This window comes from Coenobita brevimanus, chromosome 87, assembly GCF_032717465.1.
Source record: "Coenobita brevimanus isolate Jiangsu-jjx chromosome 87, ASM3271746v2, whole genome shotgun sequence".
NCBI lineage: Eukaryota > Metazoa > Arthropoda > Malacostraca > Decapoda > Coenobitidae > Coenobita > Coenobita brevimanus.
This window is the reverse complement of record NC_137040.1, coordinates 3,889,654-3,902,646: the sequence shown is the minus strand read 5'-3', so window position 1 is coordinate 3,902,646 and position 12,993 is coordinate 3,889,654. Positions and strand designations below refer to the sequence as shown.

At 43.3% G+C, this 12,993-nt stretch overlaps 1 protein-coding gene across 1 annotated transcript in view; it reads right to left on the bottom strand.

The window, feature by feature from the left end:
* LOC145411045 (uncharacterized) overlaps nt 1-12,993 on the bottom strand; it is a 589,165-nt gene that overhangs the window by 401,780 nt on the left and 174,392 nt on the right. The window lies entirely within an intron of this gene.

Genomic DNA, 12,993 nt, shown 5'->3' with positions numbered 1-12,993 from the left:
GAGGGACAGAGGGAAGGAGGAAGGAAAGGAGGTATGGAGAAAAATAATTGAAGAACAAGGGAAGGGGGAAAGGAAGGAGGCTGGTGAGATATGAAAGAAGATAGGATAGGACAGGACAAGAAGGAAGGAAGGAAGAAAGAAAGGATGGAAGGAAGGAAGGAAGGAAGGAAGGAAGATGGAAGGAAGGAAGGAAGGAAGATGGAAGGAAGGACGGCATTAGATGGAGTAATGAATGAATGAATGAAGGAAGTGGATGAGACAGTGAGGTGGTTGAGGCCTGAGAGGAGGCAGGGAGGGAGAGAGGGAGGGATGGAGAGAAGGAAGGGAGGGAGAGAGAGAGGGAGGGAGGTGGTTGAGGCATGTGGGGGAGATAAGGAGTAATTTATTGCATTGTGAACTATGTCACCACTACACCCACCACCCCCTCGCTCTAATGTTCTCTCTCTCTCTCTCTCTCTCTCTCTCTCTCTCTCTCTCTCTCTCTCTCTCATGAACAGTGTTGCCAACGTAAAAGTACGAAATTAACGGCAGGAACACGAGATTCGGCGAGACAGAGAAAATGAGACAAAACGTGATCACAGTACGAGATCAAGGTAAACGAGACGAGATTGTACGAGACCACACGAGAAAAAGCGTGACCCAGTGAGATCATACGAGACCAAGCGAGACCAAATGGGGCTAAACGAGACCACAAGAGATCACACGAGACCATACGAGACCAAACGAGATCATACGAGACCAAACGAGATCAAATAAGATAAAGCAAGACAACGAGACGCATACAAGACACATACGACACCCAAACGAGTAGGAGCGAGACCGAACGAGACATTGCGAGACTGCAGACGAGGTAGCGAGCGAGAGGCTGGAAGCGAGGTTTATGTTATTACCGTGCGAGGACAACGGTATATCACAATTATACTGTACCACCGCTGTAGAGGAGGAGGAGGAGGAGGAAGAGGAGGAGGAGCAGAGAGAGAGAGAGAGAGAGGTGGAAAGCCATTTGCTTGTGGAGTAAAAGTAGTGTGTGTGTGTGTGTGTGTGTGTGTGTGTGTGTGTGTGTGTGTGTGTGTGTGTGTGTGTGTGTGTGTGTGTGTGTGTGTGAGAGAGAGAGAGAGAGAGAGAGAGAGAGAGAGAGAGAGAGAGAGAGAGAGCAGCCACGCAAATGAGAACTTTAATTACAGTAAAACGTGGCATAAGCTGGAAAGTGAGCACTGTGAGAGTGAGTGAGTGAGCAAGTGAGTGAGTGAATGAATGAGAGAGTGAGTGAGTGGAAGAAAATGTGAAATTAACCCCTTCATTACAACGACGGTTTCTAATTCTTGTTTCCACTATTTATTTTATTGATTTATTTATTTTTGTCCCACTCAGGAGCGTAGAGATCCACCGAGCGTCCCTTACTGTATCACTTATTAACTCAATACACTTATTATTCTTTTTAAGGCTTGTTGCAACCGTAGAGTTTTATGAGTCTTCGTGTCGGGTGCATTTGGGGTGTCTGGGGTGTGTCTGGGATGTGTCTGAGGTCAATTTCCATCTGGGGTGTGTCTGAGGTCAGTTTCCATCTGGGGTGTGTCTGACTGATGTGTTCAAACACAAATGACACCTTTTTGGACGTGCTGGTGTGGTGGATACGAGTGGGGTGGGTGCGGCTACCATAGGTGTCTTTTGTCTTGTTAGGAAAGACCTCTACGACTGAGATATAAAACTTAAACCAATTCATTTCGAGAGATTTTTCAGTTAAACAAAATCGTCCGGGTGAGTGCAAAAAAAAAAGCGTCGTCGTAATGAAATGGTAAAGAGAATAAAGCAAGAACGAGAAAGAGAGTAAAGCAAGGACGAGAAAGAAAGCACAGTGAGAAAGTTATAGAGGATAAGAAATTAGAGAAAGAAGGTGCTGATAATCAATGCAAGAGCCTACAAGCACGTACGCGGCGTGACGACAGCGATGTGTGTGTGTGTGTGTGTGTGTGTGTGTGTGTGTGTGTGTGTGAGAGAGAGAGAGAGAGAGAGAGAGAGGTACTGACCATACAGAGCAAATGAGATGATTTGCCCTTAATGCTAATAAAACATCAACCACAATTTAAAAGAAAAAAAGGAGGTATTGCTATGACTTTCTCCAGTCTCTCCAGCTAAATGCCATACAGGAAAATGGTGAGAAGCAACAACACGGAGGGAAAACACGCCAAGGGAATTTTCTCAGACAGCAGAAAGTAGTTAAAAAAAAAAAAAAAAAAAAAAAACACCTATTACCCCTATCGGCTAATGAGGTGTAATATGTATAATAAATCGCTAAGCAAGAGATGTAACGTAATCCCTTAAGTCATCTACAATCCGACTTTACGTTACGCTAGATCTTACGTCGCTGATTGGATTACAGTGCAATACCCTCCAACCACCTGTGAGAGTTTCGACCCTGTGCGAGTAAGACAAGGCTCTCACTAGTAACCAAGGAGACTCATTCCTACCTCATAACCAAGACTCACAAACCCTGAAATCTCTTCCCTTTCTGCTCGGCTGGGGATCAAGTGTAGTCATACTGGAAGGCTGATTTGACTAGTAACCAAGGAAACTCATTCCTACCTCGTAACAATGGTACATCGATATTTCACGCAATCACGACTTAGTAATCAAATTGTGGGAGTTGCCGGGTTCCATCAGGTGAAAACAGGCTGTAGTGTGTTTTGACCACTACACCACCAGGTATAATAGTATCCACATTACGCAACCCATTACATCCAGTTGCCTATTTTTCTATATTTTCGCGACATCCAGACGATTTTACTCAACTTCGCAAACACCTCTCACATTTAGGAGAGAAAAACAGAGCTGTATCAAACCGGCCCCGTCTACAAATTGAACCCTAGGCTGAATCAAGTCGCCTGGGGGTGGCACTAACAAACCAATAAAATATAATTAAATTCAACTTCGGAAACGTCTCTCGCATTCAGGGATATAATGAAGGCTGTATTTATCCCCTTCAATAAAAAAAAAAAAAAAAGTCCTATTCTGCACTAAGTCCGGAAGCAGCAACAATAAACCAATATATCATCTGATAAAGGGATACTTTATTTCTACTTTAGAGTGCTGGCGTGAAGAAAAGGGAAATGAAATGGTCGTCTTTAAGGAGATAATGACAGGTGTATCTAATCCCTCCAGTCCCAAACACTCATCCCGGAAAGCACTTAGAGACGCACAGCTCCGCCAACACCAATTAAATTTATGATCTACCGGTGAAATTCCTCCTTCCTAGCAGACGAACACTTCTACAGTCTCACACAGTCAACTAATTCTACGGTCTTAGTCTGCCCTGTTACACAAAAAACAACGCATACCAATGCCAACGCCAATAAAAATATGATTTCTTTGCATCCGCATCAGGATCCACCTCAAAATCCAATAAACTCTTCCTTGACACACTGCCTACCTAGCCACCAGATAGTATTAAAATCCTATAAGTATTTTTCACCTACCTTGCACACAAAGACAAACAGACACGGGTGAATACATAACCCCGTCCTAAATCGTCGGCAGAGGTAACAAAATCGTCTGAGGGCATGAGAAGCCATACGTCAGCTGATAAGGGGGTTGCTCCTCTCTGCCTTGCTTTACAGAGGGTTGGCGTCAATATTGTGCAAAGGGCCGTAAAAGCCATCGGTGACGGGAAAGGCAGGCCGTCTGGTGAACAAGGCTGACTCAGGCATACAAGGAACACTGCCTTTTACACGGAGGGATGAAGGATATTTTTTATAGTGTGTGTGTGTGTGTGTGTGTGTGTGTGTGTGTGTGTGTGTGTGTGTGTGTGTGTGTGTGTGTGTGTGTGTGTGTGAATTAGAAAACAACTTTCTCATAATTTCATCCTTTCAAATTACTCTATAGCCCAAGCAGAGAGAGAGAGAGAGACAGAGAGAGAGAGAGACGCATGTGTGTGTGTGTGTATGCCTACAGTATGCGTGAACGCGTGGATGAATGCATGCGTGTGTATGTATGTGTGTGCGCGTGTGTGTATTAGTGTGTGGGCGTCTTAAAGCTTACCTATCCACACCCGCACGCCCACGCACTCCAAACACACACACACACACACACACACACACACACACACACACACAATCATGATCTACAATACACATTATCCACATACATATCCTCTCTCTCTCTCTCTCTCTCTCTCTCTCTCTCTCTCTCTCTCTCACACACACACACACACACACACACACACACACACACACACACACACACACAGCACGTTGGCTAAACAACAGAATAATGACAGTCTTATTTGAGGTTCTCTCTCTCTCTCTCTCTCTCTCTCTCTCTCTCTCTCTCTCTCTCTCTCTCTCTCTCCCATGAAATTTCGTCTCATCACTTTCCTCTTGCATTTTACTATCCGTCTCTCTCTTCTCTCTTCTATTACTCCTCTCCCCTCTCCCTTTCAGTCTCTCTTTGTATGTGTATTTTTATCCGTATTTCGTGCATTAGTCTCACTCTTTTTCTCACCCACTCTCATTCCTTTGTTGTTCACGTTTTTCTTCTGTTTTTTATCCTACTCTCTCTCTCTCTCTCTCTCTCTCTCTCTGACACAGACAAGGCCAACACCTTAACTTGTCATTTATCACAGCCAGTGACCTAGCTCCGGGCACGCTCTCTCTCTCTCTCTCTCTCTCTCTCTCTGCTCCCTGTCTTTCCTTCCTGTTCCTTTCCCTCTACTCTTTCTCTCGCTCATCAGTCCGCTTGCACATCCCTCATCCTTCCTCTCTCCCTTTCATTTCTTTCCCTTCCTCTTTCACTCTATCTCTACCTTCTTTATCTCAATTCCTCCCATCTCTTCCCTCTTTGTTCTTTCCTCTTCCTCTTTTTATCTAACCACCTCCTTTAACTCTCCTTCCCTCCCTCTTTTCTTCCTCTCTTCTCTCCTTCCGTCCCCCGCCCTTCCCCTTGTCATTCCTTTTCCCCCTAGTCTCTCTCTCTCTGCTTCTCCTTCTTTGTCTCTCCTTCCCTCCCTCTCTTTGTCTTCCCTTCTCTCCTCCTGTCCCCGTCCCTCCCCTAGTCATTCTTTTTCCTCTCTCTCTCTCTCTCTCTCTCTCTCTCTCTCTCTCTTTTACCTCCCTTCTCTCCTGTCCTCCGCTCTTCCCCTAGTCATTGCTCTCTCTCTCTCTCTCTCTCTCTCCTGGCTACCGTCCAAACTCTCATTTTTCCCCTCTTCCCCCTTTTATCACCTCTTTCTCAGTTTTCCTCTTTCGCCCTTACTCTATTTCCCTTCACTTCCTCTATTTTATTTTTCCTAGTTTACTTTTTCGTTCTTTTCCACTTCCCATTCGCTTATTTCGGTCTATATTTTTTCGATTTTCCCGCCTTCATTCTCTCTCTCTCTCTCTCTCTCTCTCTCTCTCTCTCTCTCTCTCTCTCTCTCTCTCTCTCTCTCAAGCACAAACAAACTTTACTGTGGCACTCTCATCTTCCTCTCCGTCTTCAGTAACACCCAAATTTGTACAGTCACCATCATCACCATCATCATCATCATCATCATCACCATCAATTTTACCATCATCATCACCACCACCACCACCTTCATCATCACCACCACCACCACCATCATCCTCACCACCAACAATACAACATCAACATCTCGTCACCCTCACTATCATATCATCATCATCACCTTACCCTGAAAGAAGAAACCCCAGACGAATTATACAGGTGCCAGAAGGTCGGAAATCCAGTCCTCTACACCTCTACAATCGCCCTACCTGCAAGGGAGAGAGAAAAAAATAAGTTAAATGAGACAAGCACAAAGGATGAGTGATAAGGGTTTGAGTACACTATCTTTAAACGCTATCTCTACTCTCTTTACTCTCTTTATCCGCTATCTTTACTCTTTACACTCTTTTTTGTACTCTATCTTTACTCTTTATACGATATCGTTACTCTTTATACGCTGTCTTTACTCTTTATACGCTGTCTTTACTCTTTATACGCTGTCTTACTCTTTATACGCTGTCTTTACTACCTTTATACGCAATCTTTAGTCTTCATTATTTTTTTTTTCACTACTCTTATTACAGCACCGGGCATTTCTCTTCTGAACCATATCTACAAGTTCTTCGCATTACGGCGGGCACGCAGCATACTTTTATCTCTAATCCTTCTATCTGTACACCTTCCTCATCACGGCGGGCACGCTGCATCTTTTCTCTCGCTACTCTGCACCCTATCTACATGATTTCCCCACAACGGCGGGCACACAACATCATTCTCAACATCCACTCCCGATCCCCTTTTTCTTCCAACTCTGTTATGATCTGTTTTTAACTTGTATTCATAGTTTTCTTCAATACAACAGGTCAATACTGGGTTCTTTTTTCTTCCTCCTCTCCCTCTGGCTATGACCTCCTGCTTTGTGTAAATTCCTCGAACTGGCGAACGGCGATGATGGTTAACATTGATGATGATGATGGTGGAGTTGATGATGATGGTGACTGCGACGGTGATGGTGTTAATGATGCTATGTGATGTTAAGTGATGTTGAAGATGATGACAGTGATGCTGGTGAGGAAGATGACAGTAAGAGTGGATGATGATGATGATGGTCAGTGATAATGAGGCTGCTGATGAAGGCTGGGGGATAATAATACATGAGGGTAATCAATCTTGTGTAGGAGCAGACAGGGAGGATGGGTGGGAGGGAAAAAGAAGGAAGGGAGGGAAAAAGGAGGAGGAGGACGAGGAGGAAGTAGGAAGAAGAGGATGGAGGAAGAAGAGCAGGGTGGAAGAAGAAGAGAGGGGAGGAGGAAGATGAGGAAGGAGGAAGAGAAAGGACGAGGAACGAGGAAGAAGAGGAACGAGGAAGAAGAGGAAGGAGGAAGAAGAGGAAGGAGGAAGAAGAGGAAGGAGGAAGAAGAGGAAGGAGGACGAGGAAGGAGGAAGAAGAGGAACGAGGAAGAAGAGAAACGAGGAAGAAGAGAAACGAGGAAGAAGAGGAACGAGGAAGAAGAGGCAGGAGGAAGAAGAGAAAGGACAAGGAACGAGGAAGAAGAGGAACGAGAAAGGGAGGGAAAAAAATATGGATGATACAGGAAGAGAGGAAAGAGAGGTTTAAGAAACAAAAAAGTAAGAAGTAGGAAAAAAATAAAAAGTTGGAAAGAAACGAAAGGAGGAGGAGGAAGAGGAGGGAGGAAAGAAACAGCTGAGAAGAGGAAGAGAAAAAAGTTAAGGTGACATAATGAAGGAAGAGAGGAAGGTGAGATTAAGTAAAGAGGGAAGAGAAAAAAGAGGAAGGAAGGAGAAGAGAGGTTAAGGAAGTGGAGGGAGAAGGAGAGAGAGAGAGAGAGAGAGAGAGAGAGAGAGAGACGGGGGTGGGGGAGGTCTGGACGCTGTGGCGGGGAGAAAACTGATGCGTGGGGAAAGTTTTTGCATATATTGTCCCTAAGGTCGGGCGAAAAGTTCCCTAGCAGGACTAATTTTCAGGGGAGGCTGGGGAAAACACAGGGGTAAGGGGAGTAAGGGAAGGAAGAAAGGGGAAAGAAGAAAACTTAGAGGGAGAGAAAGGGAGGGATAGGGGGAAGAAGGAGGGGAAGAAAAACAGGCTCAGGGAATTTTCTTGTTTATTTTCCCTAAGACCGGTCGTAAAGTTCCCCACAGGGCTAATTTTCAGAGGAGGAGGAGTTAAGGACAGGGAAAAGTGCGAGCGAAGGAGGAGGAAGAGGGAAAGAATGGAAGGAAAGCTGGGAAAAGGAGAGGAATGAGAGGTAAGGGAGGGTAGGAAGGAATAGATCAGGGAAAGAAGGTGGGAAGGGGAGAAAAATAGGTGAGAAAGGGGTAAAGGGAAGCCATGAGAGAAGGAAGGAAGGGAAAAGAAGGAAGGCAATAGGAAAGGAGGAGAAAGGAAGGAGAGGAAAAGGATGGGAGGGGGAACAGAAGGGAAAGTAAGGATGGAAGCGAGAAGGAAAAAGAAGGGAAGAGAAGGAGAAAAAGGGAAGGAAGAAAAGGGATGAAAGAGAAAGGGAAAAGGAGGGAATGGGAGGCAGAATGAATGAAAGGAGAATGGAAGGAAAGAAATGGGAAACATGGAATGAAGGGATGGTATGGGAAGGAAGGAGTGATAAATAAGGAAAGGGGAGACGGGACAGGGGGGGGGAATAATGGGGGAGTGAGTGAAGGAGCAATGGGAGAAGGCAGAAAAAGGGCAGAGGGAATAGGTAAGAGAGGAGGTGGAAGGGGGAAGAGAAGGAAACGGGAAGGAAGGATGAGAGAAAAGAGGGGGAGGAAAGGAGGAAAACTACAAGAAGGGAAGAAAAGAAGAAAGGGGGAAGAACGAGCGGAGGAAAGAGGAAGAAATTACAGGGGAAGGAAGAATGGAAGGGGAGAAGAAAAAAATGAGGAAAACGAGAAGTGAAAAAAGGGAGGAAGGAAAGAAGGAAAAAAAAAGAGAAGAAAGAATGATTAAGTGAATGGCACAAAATTAATTAATAAGATAAAGGGTAAGAAGAAAATAAAGAAAAAGAAAGGAAATGAAAGAGAAGGCGAGGATTGAACAGGAAAAAGAACGACAGAAAAGATAGAGAAATATAGCAAAAAAAGGCGAATGGAAAAGATAAGAGGAAGTAAAAAGGGGAAGAGGGGAAATGAGAGAGAGAGAGAGAGAGAGAGAGAGAGAGAGAGAGAGAGAGAGAGAGAGAGAGAGAGAGAGAGAGGACGAAAGCTGGAATAGGAGAGGAGAAAACACTTGAGAGAAGAGCAAAGTTTGGAGGAAAAATAAAGAGGCAAAGAGAGAGAAAAAGAAAATGGGCAGAGAAACTAATTAGAAGACAAGGCAAATAAGAAACAAAACAAGGAAACAAAGAACGTGTGTGAGAGAGAGAGAGAGAGAGAGAGAGAGAGAGAGAGAGAGAGAGAGAGAGAGAGAGAGAGAGAGAGAGAATTTTAAACATGAATACACAATACTACTAACAAGCAGGGAAATAGGAAAGTGGTGTGTGTGTGTGTGTGTGTGTGTGTGTGTGTGTGTGTGTGTGTGTAAAGAAACAGCAATATATATACATTTACCCTTCAAAGCGAAGGAGAAAGAAAAGGAAGGGGAGGCAGAAGTCTGAGAATTTTGGACATATTTTTCTGAAAAGTTTGCGCCCCCAAGAAAAAAAAGAAAAAAGAAAAAATGAAAAAGTGTGCAAAACCCCTCAACACCTTTTCGCCACCTATTTATTTTTCGGCCAAAGCGACAGAATCATACAAAAGACAGCCACGCCAAATTTCCAATATATTTTTTTTTTTTTTTTTTTTTTTTTAATGCTATACTGTACATTTTTTTTCTCATAAACGATTTTTTTTTTTTTTTCATTTTTCAGGATTTATTTTTCTCCTTTATTTTCCAACCTTTTTTTTTTCTCCTTGTCGTATAGGATTAATTTTTTTTTTTTTTTTTTTTGCATAGATTTAATTAATTCTCAAACATGATAATCTTTTTCCTTTTTACTTCCTATTGGAGCCTCCTTTATTTCCTTCTTTGTTTCTGAAAGGATGTTATTTTTAGATAAGGAAGCATCTCTAGGAACGGCCCGGTCAGTCAGTCACACACGAAGGATTTTCACATTTGTAGTTGTTTTCCTCTTAATTCGAAAACACTTTTAATTTTCCTTATCACTTTTAAACAGGACTTTCCTCAAAATTTTTTCCAACCACAGTTACCATTATTTATTTATTTTTTTTGTCACATTTAATATTTCTTCTTTTCTCTTGGTGTATTCCAGGGATTTGTCTATTTTTTAACAGGATTATCTTTTTTCCCTTCTAAACAAGGCTATTTCCATTTTTAAAAAGAATGTTCTTTTTTTTCCCTTGTAAACAGGGCTATTTCTAAACAGGATTTGCTTTTTTTTTTTCCCTTCAAAACAGAGCTATTTCTATTTTTTTAACAGGCTTTTCTTCTCGTCCTCCTCCTAAACAGGGCTATTTCTATTTTCTTTAACAGGCTTTCCTTCTTTTCCCCCAAAACAGAAATTTTCCTTCAATTTATTAAACAAACTTTCCTAATTTTATCAAACAGTATTTCAGTTTTTACCAAAGGGGACAATTTTTCCTTTTCTTTTTCTCCATATCTTCGCGGCATTTTCCTTGGGTATTTTTACACGGAACTTCTCGCCGAGTTTGTTGAAGCGGAGTTTATAAAGATTTTGAAGCGGCAGTGTCGACATCGAAATTAAATGAGACTAAACAGAGCTTTTATTTTATTTTTTTTTATTTATTTATTTATTTTTTTTTTTTTTGGAGTGGCAGTGTCGACATCAAAATGAAATGAGAATAGAGCATTTTGTTTTTCTTATTATTTTTTTCCGAGGCTTGGCTGATGTCAGTTAGTTACGATGTTCAATTACTGATAACACTGATACGGCCAATACTTGTAAGATGGATTGGAATTTATTGAGAGGACTAGAGATAAGCCTTTAAGAAATACTGATAAGCTTAAGAGATCAATATAAGAGGAAGAGATACGCTTGATACTGATAAGCTTGCTGGATTAATATGGATTACTGATACACCGGTACTGATAAGCCTGATAACGCTAACACTGATAAGGTGATGGTAAAGGGGGAAGTATACGCAATGAGGCTCCTACCCGCTGTGCTCATCTCCGCAACTTACGCCTTAGAGCTTGTGGCGGCTTAATTCATCCACTACCCTGATATACAAGACCACAGGATCATCTAAGTTAGCACAGTTACTTCTCTGTGAGGTTAATACATGTACTGATGGAGGGATTTGAGTCGGAAGGGATTAGAGTCGTCGTATGGGGGATTAGAGTCGATGTATAAGGGATTAGAGTCGACGTATGAGGGATTAGTGTCGATGTATGAGGGATTAGAGTCGGAAAGGATTAGAGTCGATGTATGAGGGATTAGAGTCGGAAAGGAAGAGTCGATGTATGAGGGATGAGAGTCTATGTATGAGGGATTAGAGTCGACGTATGAGGGATCAGAGTCGATGTATGAGGGATTAGGGTCGATGTATGAGGGATTAGGGTCGATGTATGAGGGATTAGAGTCGATGTATGTGGGATTAGTGTCGATGTATGAGGGATTAGAGTCGGAAAGGATCAGAGTCGATGTATGAGGGATTTGAGTCAGAAGGGATTAGAGTCGATGTATGAGGGATTAGAGTCGATGTATGAGGGATTAAAGGCGACTGGAGCTAGCTGTCCACCCCAGGAATCGAACCCAGGACCACTGGACAGGCAGCCTCGTACCCAACAATTCTTAACTTCCGGCCTGAAATAATTAGCTTGATATACTGATAATACTAATACTAACCAGATCAAGAAATTATCACATTATCAGTAAGTCCAATACAGCAATAAAAATACACTGGACACTTATACCCCTCATACTTAGCTACTTACACCGTGATATATGTATACTGACACTACTGATAAGCCTGATATTCATGGGTGTGCCACATCTACACTGATACGCTTCCCACACCAATACTGATTACCAGAAGAGAGGGGGAGAGGGGAGCTGGGACAGGGGTGAAGGGGGTAGGAGGCAAGGGGAATGAAAGTAGGGGTACAGGGTGAGTGGGGAATGATTGAGGGGGGAAGGGAGAGGGCCAAGGAGGGGGATGAGGAACATTGGCTATTTCTTTGTTTTCTAACCTACATCCTTTTCCTTTGCAGGTCTGGGCGATGGGTTTATGCACTTCAAAATACGTGAGGTACAAGTTTCCAGGTAAATTGTTTGAAAATGCTTACTTAAATAAACAAAATAAACAAAAGCAATTCTGGATATCTTTGCGTAAATTATTAGTCAGACTCACACTCAAATATTCTTAATTTTAATCCACAATTATCAATAAATCCAGACTATTCAAAAAGGCATTCAGTTAAGCAGTAACATAGAGATAATATTTACAGATAATATTTACAGATAATGATAATGATTTTTTAAACTTTAATATGATAACCAAACTGCTTACTGTGTATATAAATAATTTTTAAGTATTATTCTCTCTCTCTCTCTCTCTCTCTCTCTCTCTCTCTCTCTCTCTCTCTCTCTCTCTCTCTCTCTCTCGCTAATACTCCCCTTACCCCAACGCACACTTCTCTACGCCCTCTCACCTTTCTCGCTCTCATTCTCTCAACTGCCCACTCTCTCACATTGAAAGCTCTCTATCCCTCTGACTTTCACACACACACACACACACACACACACACACACACACACACACACACACACACACAATTCAGGTTATTCCAACAACTTCCCTTTCATTTCCACTCCAATTCTTCTTTTACTTCCTTTTTCATTACCACTTTCACTCCCCCGTTTTCTCCCAATCCAGGCTTTTACAGTCTAATTCTCTCTCTCTCTCTCTCTCTCTCCCCCCACCCATTTTTACCACTCTTCATCCCACTCTTCTCCCTTTCCCTCGCTTCCATTTCTCCCTCTCCCTCCCTTCCTTCTCCCCACTTCATACTTTCCTCTCACTCCCTCCCCTCTCCCTCTCTTCCTACTCTTTATCCACTTCCCTCTTCCCTCACTCTTCCCTCCCCACTCACTCTTCCCTCCCCACTCCTCTCTAACAGTATCCCTCTTCCTCATTCTTCCCTCCTCCTCTCACTCTCATCTCCTTTGCCCTCTCACCTTTCCCTCCCTCGTCCCTCTCCCCCCCCCCACCTCATTCTCGCGACACCTGTAAAATCGGAGCGGTGTGTGTGTGTGTGTGTGTGTGTGTGTGTGTGTGTGTGTGTGTGTGTGTGTGTGTGTGTGTGTGTGAGAGAGAGAGAGAGAGAGACACACACACACACACACACACACACACACACACACACACACAACCACCTCACTTCCCGCCACCCTTGTAAAACTTTGATTATATTACACCATTTGCATAGACGAGGCGGCACGGCGGGGGAGGAGGGGAGGGGAGGGGGAATTGGGAGGGGGGGGGAATGGGGAGAGAGAGGACAGGACGGGAGGGGAGTGGACGGAGCGGAAGGGAGAG